This window comes from Colossoma macropomum, unplaced genomic scaffold (genome assembly GCF_904425465.1).
Source record: "Colossoma macropomum unplaced genomic scaffold, Colossoma_macropomum, whole genome shotgun sequence".
NCBI classification, from domain to species: Eukaryota; Metazoa; Chordata; class Actinopteri; order Characiformes; family Serrasalmidae; genus Colossoma; species Colossoma macropomum.
The window spans coordinates 8,865,828-8,886,416 of NW_023494800.1; the positions used below are offsets into that span (position 1 = coordinate 8,865,828).

The window sequence follows — 20,589 nt, forward strand, 5'->3', positions numbered from 1 at the left end:
AGGGAAAACTGTCATGGAAAAACTGTTTATCCTTGCTTTTTTGGAGAATGCACAGTCCCTCCTCCTACCTCTTCACTCCTTGCTGTTGCTAAATAGCCAGTGTTAGCATTAGCAGCTGTTTACTTACCAGTCTAGAAGAAGCGTTGAGAGTTCAGCATCAAACTTCATCAGTTTTCTCTTCAAGAGCTGTCTTTGGTGGTGGAAAGCAACGCCAGTGTTAACTCTCATTTTGATTCTATTCATATCACTTCTTTTCTTTTCTGCTGAATGTGGTTTCTTGCCAGGAGTGGGCGGCGGTGATGGTAATGGTTACTCGCCAAGAGCTGCAACCATTGTTGCATTTACTGGATGCTGCCAAACAATAGTGACTCACTATCACCTGTTGTTGAGGTATAAAGTGGTATGAGACAGGATGGGCTGGGGCTAGCTGGTTAGCATGCTAACTTCAGTAGATATCTTTGCAACACAATACATAGATGTCTTTGACTTGATGTTGAAGTTGTTATTTCTTCAAAATATGCTCATAATTTTAGTTAATTTTGGAATGTTTTAAACTATAAAGCATACAAATTGCAACTTTGAGCTCTGCTCATTTATGCTGAAGTTATAAGGAGTGTTTCAGCTTGGACTGCTTTCTAAACAAGGCAGATAGAGCTTATTTACATCTACCAGTTTTAAGCACATGGTAAAAAAGAGCCTGTTTATTTTGAAGGTCTAAAGAGAAGTTGGAAAATTGTCATGTAAAAATGAATAAGGACAGTTTTTTGATTAATAAAACCATCAAATATCATAAGTGGACCTGGTGTGAAAAACGAAATTCAAGAAACAGAACATTTTATGTGTAAGTTTAAATGTGTACTCATATTCGTACATTTTCAATATGAGAACCAGAGAAAAACAAGATTAACCTGCAGTGTTAAGAGCAACAAAAGTAGTGCTTACCATGTAAAGAGCTCTTTACAAAACCTGCATGTTTTTAACTAAAAGGTTTGAACAATTTCTTTTTGGTTACTGAGGGTAAAGTTAGGGTTACATTTAGGGTGGGCTTAGAAAATTCTTATTGTGTATGCAAACTTACACATATGGGCCATATTATTATTACATATGGATATTTACATATAAAGTACTGTGCAAAAGTCAGAGACCACCAATGATTTAATTCATGTCCAGTCAAAATGGCTATTAAGTACAAGTTAGCCGTTTTTATTTCTGAAGAGATTAGATATAAGATATCTCATTTGCAATAGAAAGGGGAAAGTCAAAGGAAAAGAAGTGAAAAAACAGGAGAAAAAAGAAGAACATTTGTAAATCAAACCAAAAACTGCTGGTGGACTGCCCATCCCAGACCGCAACATCATGGGAAGCAGAAAAATGCAACCAACTTCTAAGACTGAACTTTGGAGGTGTGGAAAAATACGAAATATATCAAAAACTGAAAGCAAATCTCCAGAAATGAATGGAAGCTGTAATAAAACCAAAGTGTGAACACACTAAATACTGAAAAAAATATATAGTAGATTCAGTTTATGAGACTTCTGTGTAATTTTTTGTTTAATATATGTTTTCTGCTTTTTCTGACACTGAAAGCTTAATGACCTGTACTAGACCATTTTGTCTGGAAAGTAAATGAGTGGTTTTCTGACTGCACAGTACTGTATATAATACATATGTGACATTATTAAGTATAGGCTTACATATATAAAACATATGGGACACATATATGTAAACGCTGACCTCACATTACGCTTCATAGCCCACTGCACTTCAACCCAGATCCTCACATATCCAAATAAAGTTAGTTTTTGTTAACTTTGTGTTGGCATTTAGAGGTCAGGATTTATGTGTTTGCTTGATTTTTATTTGAGTGGCCCCAGGCAGGGGAAGCAGAGTGGATATGCTATGACCACATGGATGGATTCTAGTTAGGAAGTGTTTTCAGAGTGGTACATAAGGTCAGAACGTCCTCATGTAAAATGACCTTAAATGATTCATGTGGTGTGCAACCTTTGCTCATTCGGCTGTGTCAGGTGACATGGTAGTGGCTGTACATACAGTAATAGCTGCTACCATTGTGTTTGTGAGGGTGTTTGTGTGTGTCCACACCTTGTTTTTTGAAATGTTTTTAAACAAATAGGAATGTTTAATTTGTTGATTTGTAAATATTCCACATATTAATCGGGAAACTAATTGGAGGAAAACAGTATCACGTGTAAATATTCGGGAATAAAGCCAAAGCCCACTCATTTAATCCTCTTGTTGTGATGTGTTTTATTATTACTATTATTATTATTTTTACATAAACTCTGTGAGTGTCTGCTAAATGCTGTAAATGTATTGTGTGAAATTTTCACGATTAATGGAGCAATAGAAATGCGCCAAAATGACTTATTATTAAATTAATTATTAAAACTATATTAACTTTTATTAAAAGTTAAGAATTTGTTTCCTTCCCTTATAAAGTTACTTTTGTGAAAATGCAGGGTTTGTGATGAGATGATCTGTAAATCTGTAAAGATCTACAGTAGAATCACCAAATCACCAAATATCTACCCGTGTAGGAAAAGTCTGCTGATTTAGCCTCCCGTAGCATTAACTCTCAGAAAAAAGATACTAAACTATCTCTGGGGCAGTACAGCTCTTGTCACTGGGGTGGTCCCCTCAAGGGTACATCTCAGTACCTTTAGTCAGGGAACATAACTGTACCATAATCCACTGAAATTATATTTTCTAAGTTGTGTTGACTCCACACACCCCGTCTCGACTCAGGCTTTTATTTTACTCTTCTGTTTTAAAAAATTAGGTTGTGAAAAAGTACAAATATGCACATTTACTGGGGAAAAACTTTTTTTAAGATTCACAATTGGACCTTAAAACCACTGTTGTACCTTTGAGGGAACATTTACATTGTTTGTACCTTGATGAACAAAAAATGTACCTGCACAGAACCTTTATTTCTAATGGTGTAGTGTTTCTCCAAAATGCAGCCAGTACAAAATGATGTATGAAAACTCTTAGATATTTTTTGATGTAGCCTTTTATACTGGCAACCAGCACAGCAGCTCACTCAAAGTTTTGTTTCACTTTGTTTTTTGCCGGCTAACACTATATAGGCTATATAGGCTAATCATGATCATCGCCACACCACCAGCAACTGGATAAGTCTGTGCTGTTAAAAGGTTGGCAACGCTTGATGTACACAACAGGGCACATCTAGGTGCGTGTCTGGGTGCGTGTAGCTATTCCCCCCCTGTCCACTCCAGGGATTCCCCCCTGTGATAAAGTGTGCCAGTTAGAGGAGTCACTGCCAGAAAGGGCAGAGAGCCTGGGCCTGAGATAAAGGGAACACAGTGTTTCCTCTAGTGTTTCACTCCCCTTTCTTATTTCTACCTCCCTCTCATCAGGTGCATAGACATAGGAGGTGCCACCATGTGTCTCCACTTCCTATATTCATCATTTCAAATGAAAAGCCCATTGCAGAGTTTTGTAATTGCAACTTTATGACATTTCATAAAATCCTGAAGTCAACCGCTGCAAAATTACTGCCACTGCAAAATATATACAGCAGAAACACTGGGAACAAACTGAAAGAGAGAGAGAGACAAATAGGAGAAAAAAGCCAGAGAATGGAGGGGGAGGATGGCAGTGGCGGAGTGTGACAGAGCTGTCCGTGGTGGTTTGGTGAGGGAGCTGGTGTTGAGAGAGAGACTAAAGCATTTGATAACTCACTGAGCTTTTAATCTCGCCACACCATTCCACCAACACAATGGCCTGCTGCATAAACCAGCCAGAGAGAGCAGTGCCATCTGTAATTCTACAGTTCTCTCTCTCTCTCTCTCTCCCTCTCTCTCCCTCTCTCTCCCTCTCATTCCCTCCCTCACTCTTTTTCTCACTCTCCTCCTCTATCTCACTCATTTCTTTCTCTCTTTGGTTTTTTTTCTCTTTCTCTCCTTGTCCTGCACTCTCCTTCTCACTCTCTTTCTTTTGCTCTTTCTCGTTTTTTTTCTCTTTCACTTGACCTTTCTCTCTAGATTTTCCTCTCACTCTTTAAATGTCATTTTGTTCTCTCTCTCTCTTTCTCTCCTTGTAACTTTCTTTCTCTTACTCTTTCTCATTTTCTCCCTCTTGCTCTCTGTAAGTCCCTCTCTCTCTGTATTGTCACTGTTGCTCTCTTGCTCTTTCTCACCTTCTCTCCTTCTCTTTGTCGTTCTTTCCTTTTCACTTTTTATCTCGCTCTCTATTTTACTTATTCCCTATCTCTATCTCTATCATTCTCTTCCTCTCTCTCTCTCTTTCTCTCTCTCTATCTCTATATATCTCACTAAATGTGTCATTGTATAAAAATGATGAAGTAAAAGTGCCTTTTGCTGTTCTCAAGGACTCCTACTATTTAGAATAGATGTTTCAAGGTTCTTTTTCTAGTATAAATGTGAGGATTTTTTTTATGAATATTCACTGATGTTTGCATGTTTCTGTTACTTTGTGAGGTCCTGCCATCTGCTATCTGAGTTACCAGCTCCTCATCTGTGAATAATGCAAAATACTTGCAAATTAGGACGTATCAAAGTCTGTTTCCATTGGCTTTTATTCAAAGCCTCTGCAGTAATGAGCATTAACCTGCTCTGAAACACACTGACAAACGCCACAGAGAGAAATCACAAAGGCAGGATATCGTTTGTATGACTCAAGTTTTAGAATCATTCCCATTCCAATAGAAACAGTCCAAGGAAATCTCATTACAGTATGTTACATTAAAGTTAAAAGGCCCACATCATTGAATCTCCCTCAGTTTGTTCAAAAAAATACTGTTCATTTTCCAGCCCATAGTCAATATGGGGAAACTAAGCTGCAAAAACAGCCTGTCTTGAGTTGTTTTTATGATTTCACAGGAATCAGCTCATTTACAAACATCTGCCTATTCAGCTTACAGCAGTTTGGCTCCGCCCATTCATATTGAAGTTCTAAGGAGTGTTTCAGTGCTGTTTCAGTGAGGCTTTTTTAATACAGGGCAGCCAATCCCAACAGAGCTCAAAAACAGTAACAAAAACAACCTCTTTAACTTTAAGGAGTGAAGGAAAAGGTTGGAAAACAGTCATGTAAAAATTAATTGTGGTCATTTTTGTTACATAAAACCACACAAATGTTATAAGCAACCCTCAAGAGAAAAATACAATACAGGAAAAATGCAGAATATCGGCCTATATTTTCCCCTCTATAAAGTGATCCGTTTTGTTTGCGGCAACAATCTAACACTGAGATAAGAGTAGAACTACAATACAGTACAATACTTGCAGAGTTTCAATAAAACAAGCATAATGATTGAAAAAAATACAGATTTAAAAAATATATTTTATTTTATTTTTTAGTGTTGTTAATTTGAGAGAATGCTTTTTTGGATTATATGGTCATCAGAAGTTCAGTGATGCCACATGTCCAGTTTAAAGACCAGGCCAGTTTGTGAAAGTTTTGTTTTTTTCATTGATTTTTGTTTTCTTCCACACCAGTGCACACATACAGCTCTGATCAGCAGCTGTGCCTGGAGGTCCTGCTCTCCTATTTGTGGCTAAAAACAGCACTGACCACATTACCACCCTTGAAAAATCATTGTAATGCATGTGTATACGTGGGCATGCATGTATGCGTGCGTGTGTGTGTGTGTGTGTGTGTTTGAAATGGATGAGGGACTCAGAGTGTTGTTTGGACTGAATCCTGAGCTGAAGTCATTTGAGTCCAGTATGCATGAGGTCTCTCCTGCCAGAGACAACAGGATGCTCCAGTTTACGACACACACAGAGCCCTCTCGCACTGCACGCTGACTTCTACACTTGAAGCTCCGAGTTGAACTTCTTTAAATACTGATTTTTATGTCTGAGGGCAGAGAGCTGTAATGTTTGGGTTGCTGACCATTTTACATACAGATTGCTGGGATTGTGCAGAGTTTAAACCCTTTGGAATGCATGTTACCAGATTACAGCTTGCATTTCTGATGCAGTTTAAGATCATCATCCCTCCCACTCTGTTTAACTGTATGTGCTCTTTAAGCCAAATAAATGTATAGTAACACAATGCTGCCTACCTGCTTCAGTGTGAACTGGCACTATATCACACATACAGTACTGTGCAAAAGTGTTAGGCATCTGAGAAAATTATATTTACAAAGCTATTTATCTGGATTGTAGGTGCATCAGACAAACAGTAAAAACACCAACAGTAAAACAAATTAATATTAATTATGTCAGTGTGTTCATTTAACCATTTCCCAACCTCCCCTCAAGGAAGCCCAGTATTATTTGAGGTTATCATCCAATATTTGTGGTTATACATCCAATTTATGTAATCAATCCTTTATTAAATGAGATCAGCAGTGCTGCTGATGGAACTTTAAAATCCGTACAGTGAACCAAACCTCTTTGCACAGTACTGTACATCCTCTTGCTGCCCACATCCATGTCCGTTTGCTGATCCCGCCATCCGTCTTGGCTGTTTGTTAAGGGGAGCATGCAAGGTGCAGCAGCAATGGTCCGAAAATAAAACCGTCCTTTAGAGCAGTGGTCCTCACATATGTCTGTCATGCATGTAGGATCTGGTCAATTTTTAAAAACTGACAAATATTTAGTTAATATTTTAAATAAAAACTAATTATGGAATCAAAATCTTGACCCTTGACCCTGTACGTGTGGTGTCATTGAGAGGCCCAAGGCAGAGCTGTAACATTGTCTGGAAAACCTGGTTAGCAACATAAAGACAGTTACATTGGAGAAAAGGGCTGCGCGATTAATGTTCTCCTGCATGCAGAGCTGTTGCATCATGCAGTGTGCAAATGCAAATGAGCAGAGCAAAGTGCTGTGCAGTTTTTATAGTGCATACGTATGGACAGTGATGATTATTCTCAGAATTATTAAATTAGAATTTATCGTTAACTGTTCATATTGCCATCATAATTTGTTGTTTACTTTTAATATTGTCATTGCAATATTATGTCTAAATTGTGCATCTCTAATGAAGAAATTTTATCAACACTATTCAAGGTATCAGAGAGAAATGGATGAGTGTCTGCTAAATGATTAAATAAAATTAATACAATTTAGTAAAAATTTAGTTATGCAAATTATGTCTGAAATGGCAAATACAGCAAATAATTGGGTCTCTACAAACATTCAGAATACCTCGTTAGATTGAACAAATAGACTATAGACTATTATTATTGTTACAATATCAATGAACGACAAAAAGCCCTGATGTGGACGACATTGAGGTTGTGCCTTTTGTAAAAAAAAAAAACTTTAGTGGGCCACTGTGTGGTCAGTTTGCTTCGGCCACAGCTCTGGGGACACGAAGGCCATCCTAAACCTGCAGTTCTGCTGCTTTGAGGAGGAAAAGGAGAGAAAGAGGGAGAGTGCGGGAGGGGTGCTGTCGGTATTTTGACGCTAAACTGATTGGACATGCTTGGCATTATAGCTGGCTCGGTAGCGGGGAGAGGGAGCGGAGAGGCGGGCCAAGGGAGCGTTTGATCCGAATGTCACTGGAGCCGATCTCATGAAGTGGAAGGTCAGCGCTGGAGCACCTGCTGCCCGAGCTGGACCCACCAACGGCTCACCACCCTGTCCCGAGCCTCTGGAGGCACGGGTGGCTCAGTGGGAGTCAGGAGGAGGAGGGTTTGGTGGAGAAGTTTTGAAGCCAGAGTTACTGACCTTGCAATGTCACACGTTCTTCTAGCCCAGCAACAGGGCAAACTGAGTGTGCTAATGTGGAGCAAGGCATGCGGGACGTGAACATGCTGAGTATGAAGTGTTAGCAGGTTCTCCTTCAAGGATTTGGGTTGGTGGAGGGGGGTTAGCGGCTAATGGAAATGTCTTGTTTGCGCGTGCTGCTGTTCAGAGGAACACTACTGGGGCCGGAGAGAGGAAGAAAAGGTCCAAACTCAGATGCCGCTTCAGAGGACAGTGTCTCTGCTGGACCTTCACAGCCGTGTGGGTCTTTGAAAGCCTTGTTCTAGTGCAGAAAGTGTTTAGTCACTTTTTTTTTTATAAAGTGTCCTTCTCCTTTCATTTCCTGCCATCCATCCATCCATCCATCCATCCATCCGCTAACACTCAGGGCACTTCCAGAGGAGCTCTTGCAGAACGCTGACCTTTAATATATACACAAACACAAACCGCACAGACTTATTCGGCTGATATCCGCTGTGTATAAGAGAAGAAATTGGGCAGGCCGCGTTTGATGGGCTGAAATCGACGCCACAGGGGCATCCTGTCCTCACGTCCATTGCAGCCAATGACACTGAGCTAATTGACTGACGTGGCCCAGTAATGATGTGCATATGAGACTAGAAGGCGAGTGAGGAAGAGACGGCGGGACAGACTGAGAGCCAAAAGCACACGAGGACGTAAGAAAGTCAAACCTTCTCTGGCTCCAAAATGGCCCTCAGAGGGGCCATCTGATTCTGCTACTTTGCAACTGCTTGAAATAGAGTCTGTTTTCATTTATTTTTTTTTTTATTATTAGAACTTCACAGACTTTCTTGTGTATTTGAATAAGTGTTTTCCATGCAGTCTTCTGCTGCTGTAATTGGCTGTTGAGATGCAGCATGATTTTAACGTTCGTAACCCATATGGTGCCATATGGCACAGTTCCCTGGATGTCGACTCTTCAGAGACAGCCTCAGATATCAACTGCAGTGGCCAGACCAGTTGAAATCCACCCTGCTTCTCAATTCAGGCACTGTACTCTACACTTCTTACATTGTATGCTATGCACTCTTTTCTCACATTATGTGTTTTACTATATAGTGCAGGGGTCGGCAACCCAAATGTTAACGAGAGCCATTTTGTCAAGTTTCAACAAAAATCAAACCACCTTGAGAGCCGCATTTCATGTCCCTTTTATTGAAGTAATGTTTCACCATCTTGGCCGTAAATATGTCTCAGTATGTGCCAGGGACCTAGTATAGGCTAAAATACAATATAAACAAAAACCCAGACTTACTTTGCTCTGCTATAGCTGCTTTTCTTGCATCTCCAGCAGGAAACTTTTCAGCAAAAGTAGAGCAGTTAATGTGAATAGTAAAATGTCTCTCAATGTTTGACTTTTTACAAAGCTGAAGTCAGCTTCTCATTCACCAACTTCTTGTTTGAATTTTCTCATTCCACCTTAAATGGTGCCTGGCATGCCAGAATGTAGCTAGCCATGTAGCTAACTGTTGCACTATTTAAGGTGGAACGGGAAAATTCAAACAAGAAACAGGCAAGCGAGAAGCTGACTTCAGCTTTGCAACGTTTCGGTGTTTGACAGTTTTTTGTTGCAGATTAAATGTATCAGGAAACCAGCTGGAGTGATTATAAATGCAATTAATTCGTCTCCAATTCCATGCATCTCCAAAATGATCAATGTTCCTCTTAATTCTTTCTCTTTGCCTTTTCGTTAGCTTCTAGCTAGGCAAGATTGTTGTCTGCATTGCTACGTGACCAGCAGTCTGCATAAGCAGTTATACATAAAACTCCAGCTCTTAAGACCATTTATTTTAAAAAAGCTTTTTTGTTTTATTTTTACCTAAATATCTAATTCTGCTGTGGAGCCACAACAGGGCAGTAAAAGAGCCACAGGGCACATGTTGCCGATCCCTGACCTAGTGCCTGGAGCATAGTGTCTCGAATTGAACACTAAATTTGAGCAGTGTAGCAGTGGTTGCCTCACTCTGGGCTCGCTTGAAGTTAACGTTTATAATTTAAACAATAATCAGTATAAAGTTGGTAGTTAGCAGCTTTCAAGCTTTTTGTCATGGAACTAACTACCTAGGCTAGCCAGTAGGCTATAGGTTAATGCCCGACAGAAACAGTGTGATGTGTAAAAATAGAGTTAATTGTATTCTAGCTTAGCACTGTTATTTGGCCAAATATCCTAGTTGGGATTGTGCTGTAACCTATATTAAGGATGGATAAGAGGAAGTGTATTTCAAGATACCCAAGGACACTGTACAAAGAAGATTAAAATCCAGGAAATAGATTAAAAAATGATAAAAGAAAAGAACATTAAAGACACAGAAATAAATTATTAGGTAGAGCTAAAAAGCAATTTACATCTATGTCATCACAAAATAATAGGTCAGGGACTAAGTATGAGTAAAAGCAATCTGGATGAGGTTTCAGCTTTTAAATGAAGGGAGAGAGGCACAAGCACAGAGATGTACAGTGATAAGAGTTTTGCCTCTGCCAAATAAAAGCCCAGACGTCTATAGAAATGTGTGTAACTTGTAGGGTGGCACAGAATTCAGGTGGGTGTGAGAGCATGAATACATATAAATAACAGCAGAAAGGTACGGAGGTGCAAACCATAGAACCTAGTGTTTTATATAAGCATTTGAGAGTGGGAGTTATGTGTTCCCAAGTTCTGGTGTGTATAAGAACCCCAGCAGCTGAGTTCTGGATATAATACAACTTCTTCAGACTACAGGCAAGAAGCCCATGAAGAACAGCATTGCAGTAGTCAATCCTGGATGTAATAAATGCATGAATAAAGGTTTTAGCAACAGGATAGAAGAGAGAAGGATGTAACCTAGCAATGTTTGTAAGATGTCAAGATGTGCCGTTTTAGTGATATTTTTCATATGACCTTCTCTGATATATCCCTTTATAATGGCAAGAGTCAAGAGTCTGAGCTGGCTCCAGAAAACCCAAAGTTATGCATCACTAAGTAGGGCTACAAGTTGCACTCTTGTGTATGATTCAGAAACAGTCCTCAAGTTGGATGAAAACCTGCCTATAACATTGATTGTTTATTGGAAATTAAATTCACTTTTTAACCAAATATATTTGTCAAACATTTATGTATTTGTCGGTTAACGTTTAATTCATTAACATTCCTAGAAGCTAGCCGAGAAAATGTTCTTCCTTGCTTATTGGCTCACAGGTGCTGATTAGATAAAGTACTTTGGCATTTAAATTTGATATTGAATGATATGGAATTTTCTGATATGGAATGGACATACTAGGTAGTATTGCAGTTCATTTGTAATTGTAAGTAATTTAGTCTGTACCATAAAATTGAATTTCAGTAGTTCTGGTATCGTCTGAGTATCAGCGGTTCACTTCGTCCTGTTGCATTTACCAGTTTTAACACGCAGTACAGAAGGACTGGATCTGAGACACAGCCCCAGTCTCTCTCTTTGACTCTTTTCCTCTCCCCCTTCCTCTTCTGCCTCTGCAGTGAGTGCAGTGCCTAAAGGCTCTCCCAGGAAAGAGTTAACGGTGTGTACGTGACTGTAGCGGAGCTCCATACTAAAGGCTTACGAAACTCATCCACTCTCTCAGAACATTTTGTCCTTCTATTTATCCGCTGACGATCTTCAAGTAAAGATGTCTGGTTAAAGGCTAAACGACAGCATTGTAAAGGCCGTACATAACGCTTTCCATTTTGCTGTGCAGCTCTTCTCTAGTCCATGTGGTGTGTTTATGTATGCCTGCATTTCCTCAATCTCGATAGTGGACAGTCCAGCTGTGTGGGCCGGTGTTTTGAGTGTTTACCTGCCCGCTGATTGCAGTAGGCAGAAACCAGGCTGCTGGTGTTTTGTCCTCATTGTGCACTGTGCCTGTGCTCTGGTGGCCCACAGCGCTGATGAATATTCTCCTGCAAGCCTGGTCAGATTAACCGTGTTCCTCTCGCTCCTGCTTTTATAGGGCCACTCGTGTCAGAAACGGCGGCCTCAGCAGCTGCCTGTAACCCAGGACGATAATGCTGTTTATTTAACACCTCCCTGGCCATCTGTCCTGGTGTATTGTGATCTTCTCTGGACACATGTGGGACCGCTGCATGATTACACAACAAAGTCGGACGGTCCTCGCTTTTTATAGCGATGCTTCACCCGACACCACCACCTTACACTCCTATATCTCTCTCTCTCTGTCTCTCTCTCTCTATCTCTCTCTCACACACACACACACACACACACACTCCAGCTCAATTATAAAAACAGAGGTGCCTATCTGATAAGAATCATACACTGAAAGTTATGCCACCTAAAATTTGTGGCTGAAAACTGAAGGCTCTGAAATGAGCCTTGTTTTTTGCCCAAAGAGTAAAAAGGCAGAAATTTTTGACCAAAAGTTTCCACCATTTCTACTGTAAATATACACATTGGTCATTTTTTCAGGTAGCATAATTAGTCTGACTGACTGTATTGCTGGTCGATTTATCAGCCAGCCTCTATCCTTTTTATCAATGGACAGATTTTACCATAGGACTACTACTGACCAGATATTGTTTAGAAGAGGAACGTTAGGGGGTGTTGCACTTTCATTTGTTTATCTGGTCAGTGGTCATCCTATTATGGACTGCTTGAATTGATGTATATTTGACCAAAGCAGAAAACATGCTAAAAATTTTGACCCTTAAATTTTTTTTTCAGGTTTTGGCTTTTTAAAAAAACAAATTTTATTCAATAGAAATGAGGATTAGAAATCTCAGTTAAAAGTAGTTCCTTCTTGTAGTCCTCTGTAACTTGGAGTCCTGTTGAAAGGACTTACTTTTCAATAAAAAACTGTTTTTATTCATTACATTGTAGTTTTTCATTCATTTTAATTCAAAAGCATCATGAAAAACAAAATTATAATACAGCAATGTGCAAAAGAGACCACTCACTCACTCACTCACTCACTCATCATCTAAGCTGTCCTAGTTGTCCTACTGTGCTGTGGGGGGTGCTGGAGCCTATCCCAAACAAGGCAATTTGATGGAAAAGAATGGAAGCTGTAATAAAGGCAAAGAGTGGACACAGTAAATAATCAAAAATATGATATTATTTGATATTATTTCATTGTTGAGGCTGAAAAGCATAACTTGTACTCAATGGCTGTTTGGACTGGAAACGAAATAAATGAAATCTGTTCTCTGACTTTTGACAGAACTACAGTTTTTGCAATCGCACAAAAAGTTTTATCAGCTAAAAATGTTTCATTCATCACTACCTGATAGTGGCCGTCAGGATGGAATCCAGCCCCTGGTAGGCCATTCTGCCTCCCCTGTAGATCAATAACCACCCCACGTGTGGAATTCTGTACAGTCTGCTCTGATAGACATGACCGGTGATCAGTCACTGCAACACACATAAACACGAATGCACTCCTCATGTCAAAGATACACACCACACAATCAGAGAGCAATCTCAGACAGACCGAGGCAGGCCGGCTTCAGCCATCCATCTGCAGCAGCTGAAGGTCGTTCAGGTCGAAAGTGACATCCTGCGTCTGGGTGGGGAACTGTATTACACCACTTTCTGCATTTGCCAGGGTCAGTAAAACCTTCGCCTGCTGTCTTTTTTCCTTCCTGCCTTGGAGATTACAGATTGTCTGCTGCCTTCAGGTCTCAGCTCAGGTGGGATTGAAATTTTTAACCGCCCCAATCTTGACACGATGATGAAATGCTGAAAGATTGAGTGAAACGTAGCGGAATAGATATGACCGTGACTGAGGAAGTCCTTGAATTGACCATGTCTGAGGAAGTAGTGTGATTATTGAGGGAATGCATAAAACTCATTGTCAGTTCATTGTGTGTTTGCATGTATTCACCGAAACCTTGAGCCGAAAACATATTTTACTTGTTTCTAAAATGTGTTTCCTGAGCTCTGTGTTTCTCTGGCAACTACAGGGTGTTAGTACACTTTCTTTTTTCTGGATTTACTGGAGGGATGACATGGCAGTGTGCTAGAATGAGGCTTGTGTAAGCCATGACTTCTTTACAAAGGAACGTAAAACCAGATTACATACTCTTAGCTAATTGTATGTCATAGAAGTAAATGAATGCTCTCTATGCTGAATACATTGAGGTACCAGAGGGTCTTTACAGTCTAGTAGCAGTTAGTACAAAGCACAGCTATAGTACATAAGAAGTGCTAACAAACAACAAATTCAAGCTCACTCTACAATTTACTAGTATAGATTTAGAGGTATAAAACGTTCATTATCATGTAGTGAATTTAACTCATTTAGAGATGGGCAATATGATGATATTTTAGCATTTTAGTGTTTAGCATCAACATGAATTGTGTTATGATAAATAGTGTGCTTGAGCATATCCTGAATCTCATCAGGACTTAAAGAGCACTGACCAAGTACATGTTTTTCTTACAAACGGAGCGTAATTAGTCATTAATCAATTGGATTTAGTGTAGCGCAGTATGTAAAACATTGAAGAAATTAATTGTACCCACGGTTTCAGATATGTAGTACAGTAACAGTATGATGCTAAGTGGAATCACTGTCTCTGATGACGTCTGCTGCGTGGTAGCCTGTAGCCTAGTGGTGGGCGATATGGAAAAAATATAATATCATGAAATTTTCATGATGCACAATATGTGACAATATTTATTTTTTTCAGACATCTGATCAGTTGTAACAGAGAAAAAAAGAAAAAAATACTATATTGCACTGAATCCAGTTGAATTAGATTAATTTTGCTGTCTTTATAATGAAATAAGTACTGATAAGTATGGACAATATCCACGATATGTTCAGAAAAGCCTATTCTGATGTTCTGTGACATAATTTATCATGATAATAATACATATTGTCATATTGCCCAACCCTACTGTAGCCTTAAAGGGCCCAAATCATGGAACACTTTTTTTTTAAATAAAAGAAAAATAAAATTAAATAAAACAGTTTAATGTAATATGTAAACACTGCTAAAGTCTCAAAACCTACAGGTCACTCTTCAATTACAGTCCATATATGGAAATTACACTGCAAAAAAAACGAATTTTGTTTCTGTGACGTCACGAAAACCAGCACATTTACATATATTCACCTATGTAGCCTACAGCAGTTTAGTCCCCCCCCCCATTCATGCTGAAATTATGAAGAGTATTTCAGCACATACAGCTTTTTGAATGAGGTACAACATCCAGTCAGAACAGTGGTCATTTCACGTATATCAGTCACAGTAACAAAAACAGCCTGTTTGATTCTAAATGGTCATGTAAAAATGAATTACGGCTGTTTTTGATCCATAAACCCACAAAGATGTTATAAGTGGGCATCAGGTGGGGAATAAAATTTAGGATATGGGCCCTTTAAAAGTCCTGTACTGTTTTATTGTTTTTTTGGCTTGTCAGGGTATTGTTCGAATGTTTTCTGAAAAATGCTGTATGAATTTGAATATTAAATTTGACTAAAAATGCTCATCCCTACCACTGATGAGAAAATATTTGGGTGGACCATTTCTAGTACAGTAGTGATACCAGCATTATGGTGGCATGTGAGTGGGTGTTGCATTGTTTCTCAGGCACAGCAGTGTTGCTGGGATGTTTATATCTGGTCTATGATGTTCCTTTTCCAATGATGGACGGGATAGAGGGGGGCTGACAAATCGTGCAGCAACAGACGGGCTACAGTGTGTAATAGTGTTTACAAAAAGTGCACCTATAGAGTGGTCGTTTCTGATACAATGGCCAGTCTAGGCACATGGTAAATAAACTGGTATCTAAGTATAGAATGCTCTGTCACAAACCTCTGTCACCTTACTGGGGGGATATTTACTGACAGGCTGTTTTGGTGAGAACATCGTGTGGAATCACTGGTTTTAAGTACACAGTCTGTTGGAACGTGGCTACTTTCAACATAGTGACCCTCCCTACCCTGTTTTGTTTGGTTCTTCAGAAGAGAAAGTACACAGAGTCAAAGGAACATTGAATTGAATTCCGTGTCTCTTCCTCACTCAGCGGCTCGTTTGGTGGAAACAGCACATAATCACACACAGGAGATTTGAAGCCTCTGGCTGGAGTCTCTGTATCTGGAGTGCTGTTATATCGTTGCACCTCCCGTAAGGCAGCAGGGGTTTGTGTAATAGAGGCAGGAAAGTGTCTACACCTCACTAATGTGTGTTTTTCAGTTTTTCTGCTACTGTCTGTTCATTGTTTCTATCAGCTGCTACTAAATAATAATCTCGAGTTGAGTGTGAGGAGTTAAACAGCCGCATTAGAGTGTGAATTCCACACACTCCTTCAATCTTTGAGTGAGAGAGAGCGAGAGAGAGAGATTGGCTGTATTTTATAATCCCTTTTATCATTTTAATCTTTTACTTCACCGTAGGGGCGGGTAATATGACAATATGTTATCATTACTGTGATAAATTTTGTCACAGTGTACTTTTCTGAGTGTATAATTGCCAGGGTTGTAATTTTTTTCCCCCACTTGTCCAAAAGTGTCCTGAAAAAAAAGAGTGTATCCCATCCCAAACAAATTTTCTAAAACTTTGACACATGGATAGATTTCGTTCCCAGTTTCAGGACTTTTCCTTTTTTCATGATATTCATTGTTAGGAGAGGGCTTCACACATGCAAGAAATATCAGTCAGTGTGTTTACATGCAAGTAATCCGAACTTAATCGATTTCTGCAGTTATCTGATTGTTCAAATGGCCGTGTAAACAGTATAATTTCTTAGATCAGAGTAAGGTCTATAAATTCGATTAAGAAAGCCGATTAAGAGAGTTGGATTGTAGCTCAGTATGTAAACTCTTACTCTGATTTCTTTCGGATTTGTCAGTCTGCACATGTGTGAAACAGACAACAGTACCCGAAACAAGCAAGCAGCATTGCCACGAGATGGAAGAAAACACTTCTTGAGCGACGCTGAAACTGACTACATCCTTGACAAAATGAAGCCGTTAAATGTCTCTTTATCTTCTAGATGATGTATGTTCATATTTTCAGGTAAAGTGGCGCAATGTTTTTAAAAAAACCCACAGTATTAAGTTTGAGTTTTACGCTACTTTTACGTCACATATTCTTCTGTGAGTTTATTGGCTGGTTGTAAAGCAGAAATCCGATTACTGTCTGACTTAAAAGTTATCGGATTATTAGGTGCATGTAAACACATTGTGATGTATTATGATTAATACCACCTGTATTAGAGAAAGAAAATTTTTGTCTCTTTTAAAAAAAATCATTACATCCAAAAATTGCTACAAATGGATCTACAGAGACTGAAACTGTTCAATTATAGAGAGCTTGTAAGCAAAAACAACCAGTGTAAAGTAAGTGTGTAAACTGCGAAATAACAAGCTGATTGAATATCAGTCCATTATACCGTTATTTTTATTTCTTCATTTTTACTAGTTTGTTGTGCTCGCCTGCCACCACATGTCCCCTACAATACTGTTGTGAATTGGTGATGGCTAGGGGGCGTGATGAGGTGATGGTATATCGCATGCAAGTTTTCATAGCCTTTTTTTAAATGTGGCACTGCTGGTTTGCTTGTGATTTTTGTCCATTCCAACTTGTGTGCAACCTCAGGAATATAAACATTGTGATAAACATGCACAATGACATCAGAATCATATCAGGATCAGTGGATACTCGCTATAAGTTAAGATTTGAACGATATTTTAATCTGATGTTTTTTGACATATTTACTGGACTTGAGCAGAGTGCTTAGGTAATGCTGGAAAACTGTACAAAACATCATAAATGTTATTTATTTTCCTGCATTTTTAACCCTTTAAAAATAAATGTTGCATTTTTGGTATGTATTGGCATCGACATCAGCAGTTATGTGTGTGAAAAAAATCAGATATCGGCCCGTAATTCCCCCATCAGTGCATCCCTAATATAGTGTATTGTGAAGGTCTTCAGGCATTGTGAAGTTATTTTTGATATATCAGCCACACTTACTTCAGATGTGTTTGAATATGTGTGAGTGAAAGTGTGAGATTCCTCTACAATGAGTGCATGTTTATTTGTAAATTTCCGCACTTGCTGTTTTTGATTCCTCACTCCTGGAGTGTGTGTCCCACTGCGCCTCTCTTCAGGAAGAGAGGGGCTTCACGCTTCCTGTTTGCGCTGCGAGAGAAAGGAAGAGCCCGAGAAGTCAAAGGAAACACTCCCACCTACTTGAATACACACACACGCTCACATGTTTTTCACACGCACACACACAAAGAGACTTAGAAATATATTAATGTATAGAAATGTATTTATGCCCATAGATGCACAATCACAGAAGGCACAGATAAAACTGTAACAGTGCTAGTATATTATCGTTTAAAAAATTGCTCAGTGCTGAAAAGCTAATGCCGTGCAGTACATTAGCCTGTACTGTGTATTTATGTTACTAGGCCTGGCTACTCTGAAACTTAAGTGCCCAAACAGAGCGCTGGTATCGGGTCACTGCTCAGTGCTCAGTTGAAATTAGGGCTGAACAATTGGAAAAAAAAAATCTAATTGCGTTTTTTCTTGCCAATATTGTCATTATGATTTAAATTGCATTGATCTTCTATATTGCGAACTCAGGGCCTGTTTTTTGGTTAATAACACCAGCAAAGCCACTTTTTTTGGCTTGAAGCTTATCACATTTGGTTGGTCTGACTCATCTAAAGGCAGGTTACAAGATCCATGTTATTGAATTAATCCCTTAAATTCCCAGGCTTATTGCATACTAAGCCTTATTACTCAGTAACTACTGGGACTTCAATGCAAACTGACTGCGTTATTCTGAAGTTATAGAAGTGTGTAATAAATTGTGCTTTTTAAAATTGTGAATTCAATAGAAAAACTATTTATCTTTTAGCCCTAGTTAAATGTCAAAATCAGTGTCAGGAGGTTTGATTGGTGCATCTCTAGCCGTTTCAGCAGAGATGCTTCTGCAGGTGAACCGAGCCCTGTCACAATTTTTACATAATCTGCTGACCGTACGTATATAAACCACCTGCAGTTACTTACCACAGTTGTTAACTTTCACAAACGTGTTTGTATCTCAACGATCTGAATGTGTTTCATTAGTTGGGTTGAGGCAAATACAGGTCAATAAAAGAAAGCAGGAAGTTTATTTTATATACATTGGGTCTTGTGAAAACTTCTGACTTGGTGCTATGACACCTTTAGAGGGCAGCGGTGAGTAATGTTTGTTTATTTGAGCTCAAGCTCTGTCTGTCATCCGTTGGGTTTTACCAGAGGGGAACCGTTATGGCCCTCTACACCCTCAGAGAGGGCTTAAGATATTCTAAAAATAATACTTTAAAATTGAGCAGTTCTAATTTTATCAGATCATATTTTGACAATCAATATCTAAACAAATACAAATCTAAGCAAATAAATCCAATTTGTATTGGAATGTGAAGGGTTAAATAAAGAAGCCCCTTTGTCTCCCTATCAGAATTGCCATCTCTGCTGTTACTGGAAAGAATGGTGGTGATTGGTGGTCCAGCTATAAATTTACAGAGGGTCAAGCAATAGTAATTCAGTGAGAGACCAATTTCAAATGACAGTAAAATTGACCAATCATGTCTTTCCCCTAAATGGATGGGCTTTGTTAACGCTAACTTTATCGCTAACAAGTTCCCCCCGCTGTGGGGACACATGGGTGCTGGGGACACAAAGCTAGCGAAAAAAAAACTAGTTAGCTTACTAATGCATTTTTCCACCAGGCAGTATAGTACAGCACAGTTCGGTTACCAATCCGACCCCTGGTTGAGTGCCTGTGTCTGTTTTCACTTTGCATAACAGAACCGTGGAAGTAGGGAGTTCCCTTTAGCTTGTGGGGTCACATGATTTCTTATGCCAATCTAGCATCAATAGTGCTGATAGTACAGTTAACTTGTTAGTGGAAATGATGTGATCACGGATTTGTGAAAAATGACAGCTAGGAAGCAAAATAGCTAATCAGCCAATGTGGCTACTTTAAGCTTGTACCTTAGTGGTTGCATATATTGATCAAAGGAGACAAGTACATTGTGAATCGCAATTATTTATGTGGCAGTTAATCGTCAGCTCAAATGTAGCGATCATGACAGGCCTAAACGTACCTCGTCTCCACGAATGCACCACGGTGGATACAGAGCAAATGCACTCTCCAAGTTCTTCCTCCTTCCTCTGTGTTACAATAGGAGTACTGTCTTTTGTCAAGACTTTGTAGTAATTGACGCTTTAATCCGTCTGGGCTCCTCTGCTTAACAGATGTCACAATTGTGCGTCTTGTTGCACATTGACAGGGCTCATTATATGACAGAGAGAGAGAAAAAGCAAGAGAGAGATTTAAATTCTTGGCTGTGACAACGTGAGTGAATTCCGAGTCTTATTTCTCCGACGCTGTATAGAGCAGGCAGAGCTTTACAGATCAAATGTCTCCTTCAAGGCGCACTGTTGCTCTGGACAACTAAGTCAATAGAGGAGCGGCAGGCTTTTGATCTGCCTCTTTTTGTGGATGGAATGAGTGCAGATTAGCTTGAAAGACATTAACCTTTGCCTCATGGGTAATTCCCATTTATCTTGCATCATTGTGCAACTGATTGGTTGAACATACATTGAGCTGTGGAGTAACAGGGACACGTGGGTGCGGATTCACTTCCATTCTATGCTCTGGCAGAGAAATGCTAGCTTTTTCTCTCACTTTCAAGGCTGTAAGTTCGTTACGCCTGGTGGGTGTGTTGTTTATTAAACGAATGGGTCAGTCAGTATTGCTAAAAGTGTGAATAAAGAATGAAAGCCAATATCCAACAGAATTATGAAAATGATGTCACGCTAATTGCTATTGGCTTCCATTCATTGTTAGCACTCTTAGTATGTGTGATTGAAATATTCAAGTTTTGCTTGAGAAAGGAGTTGTGT

At 39.3% G+C, this 20,589-nt stretch overlaps 1 protein-coding gene and 1 long non-coding RNA gene across 3 annotated transcripts in view; one reads left to right on the forward strand and one right to left on the reverse strand.

Annotated features, from left to right (window-relative positions):
• Positions 1–20,589, forward strand: part of rxraa (retinoid X receptor, alpha a) — a 258,853-nt gene that overhangs the window by 136,299 nt on the left and 101,965 nt on the right. The gene's annotated exons all lie outside the window — the stretch shown is intronic.
• LOC118819960 lies at positions 12,362–19,901 on the reverse strand. Of its 2 annotated transcripts, XR_005008214.1 has the most exons (5): positions 19,788–19,901; positions 17,740–17,826; positions 14,198–14,282; positions 12,957–13,084; positions 12,362–12,738 (listed from the first exon to the last, which is right to left on the reverse strand). It is a non-coding gene; the product is annotated as an uncharacterized LOC118819960 (long non-coding RNA). The 2 variants fall into 2 exon arrangements; XR_005008215.1 differs by lacking the exon at positions 14,198–14,282.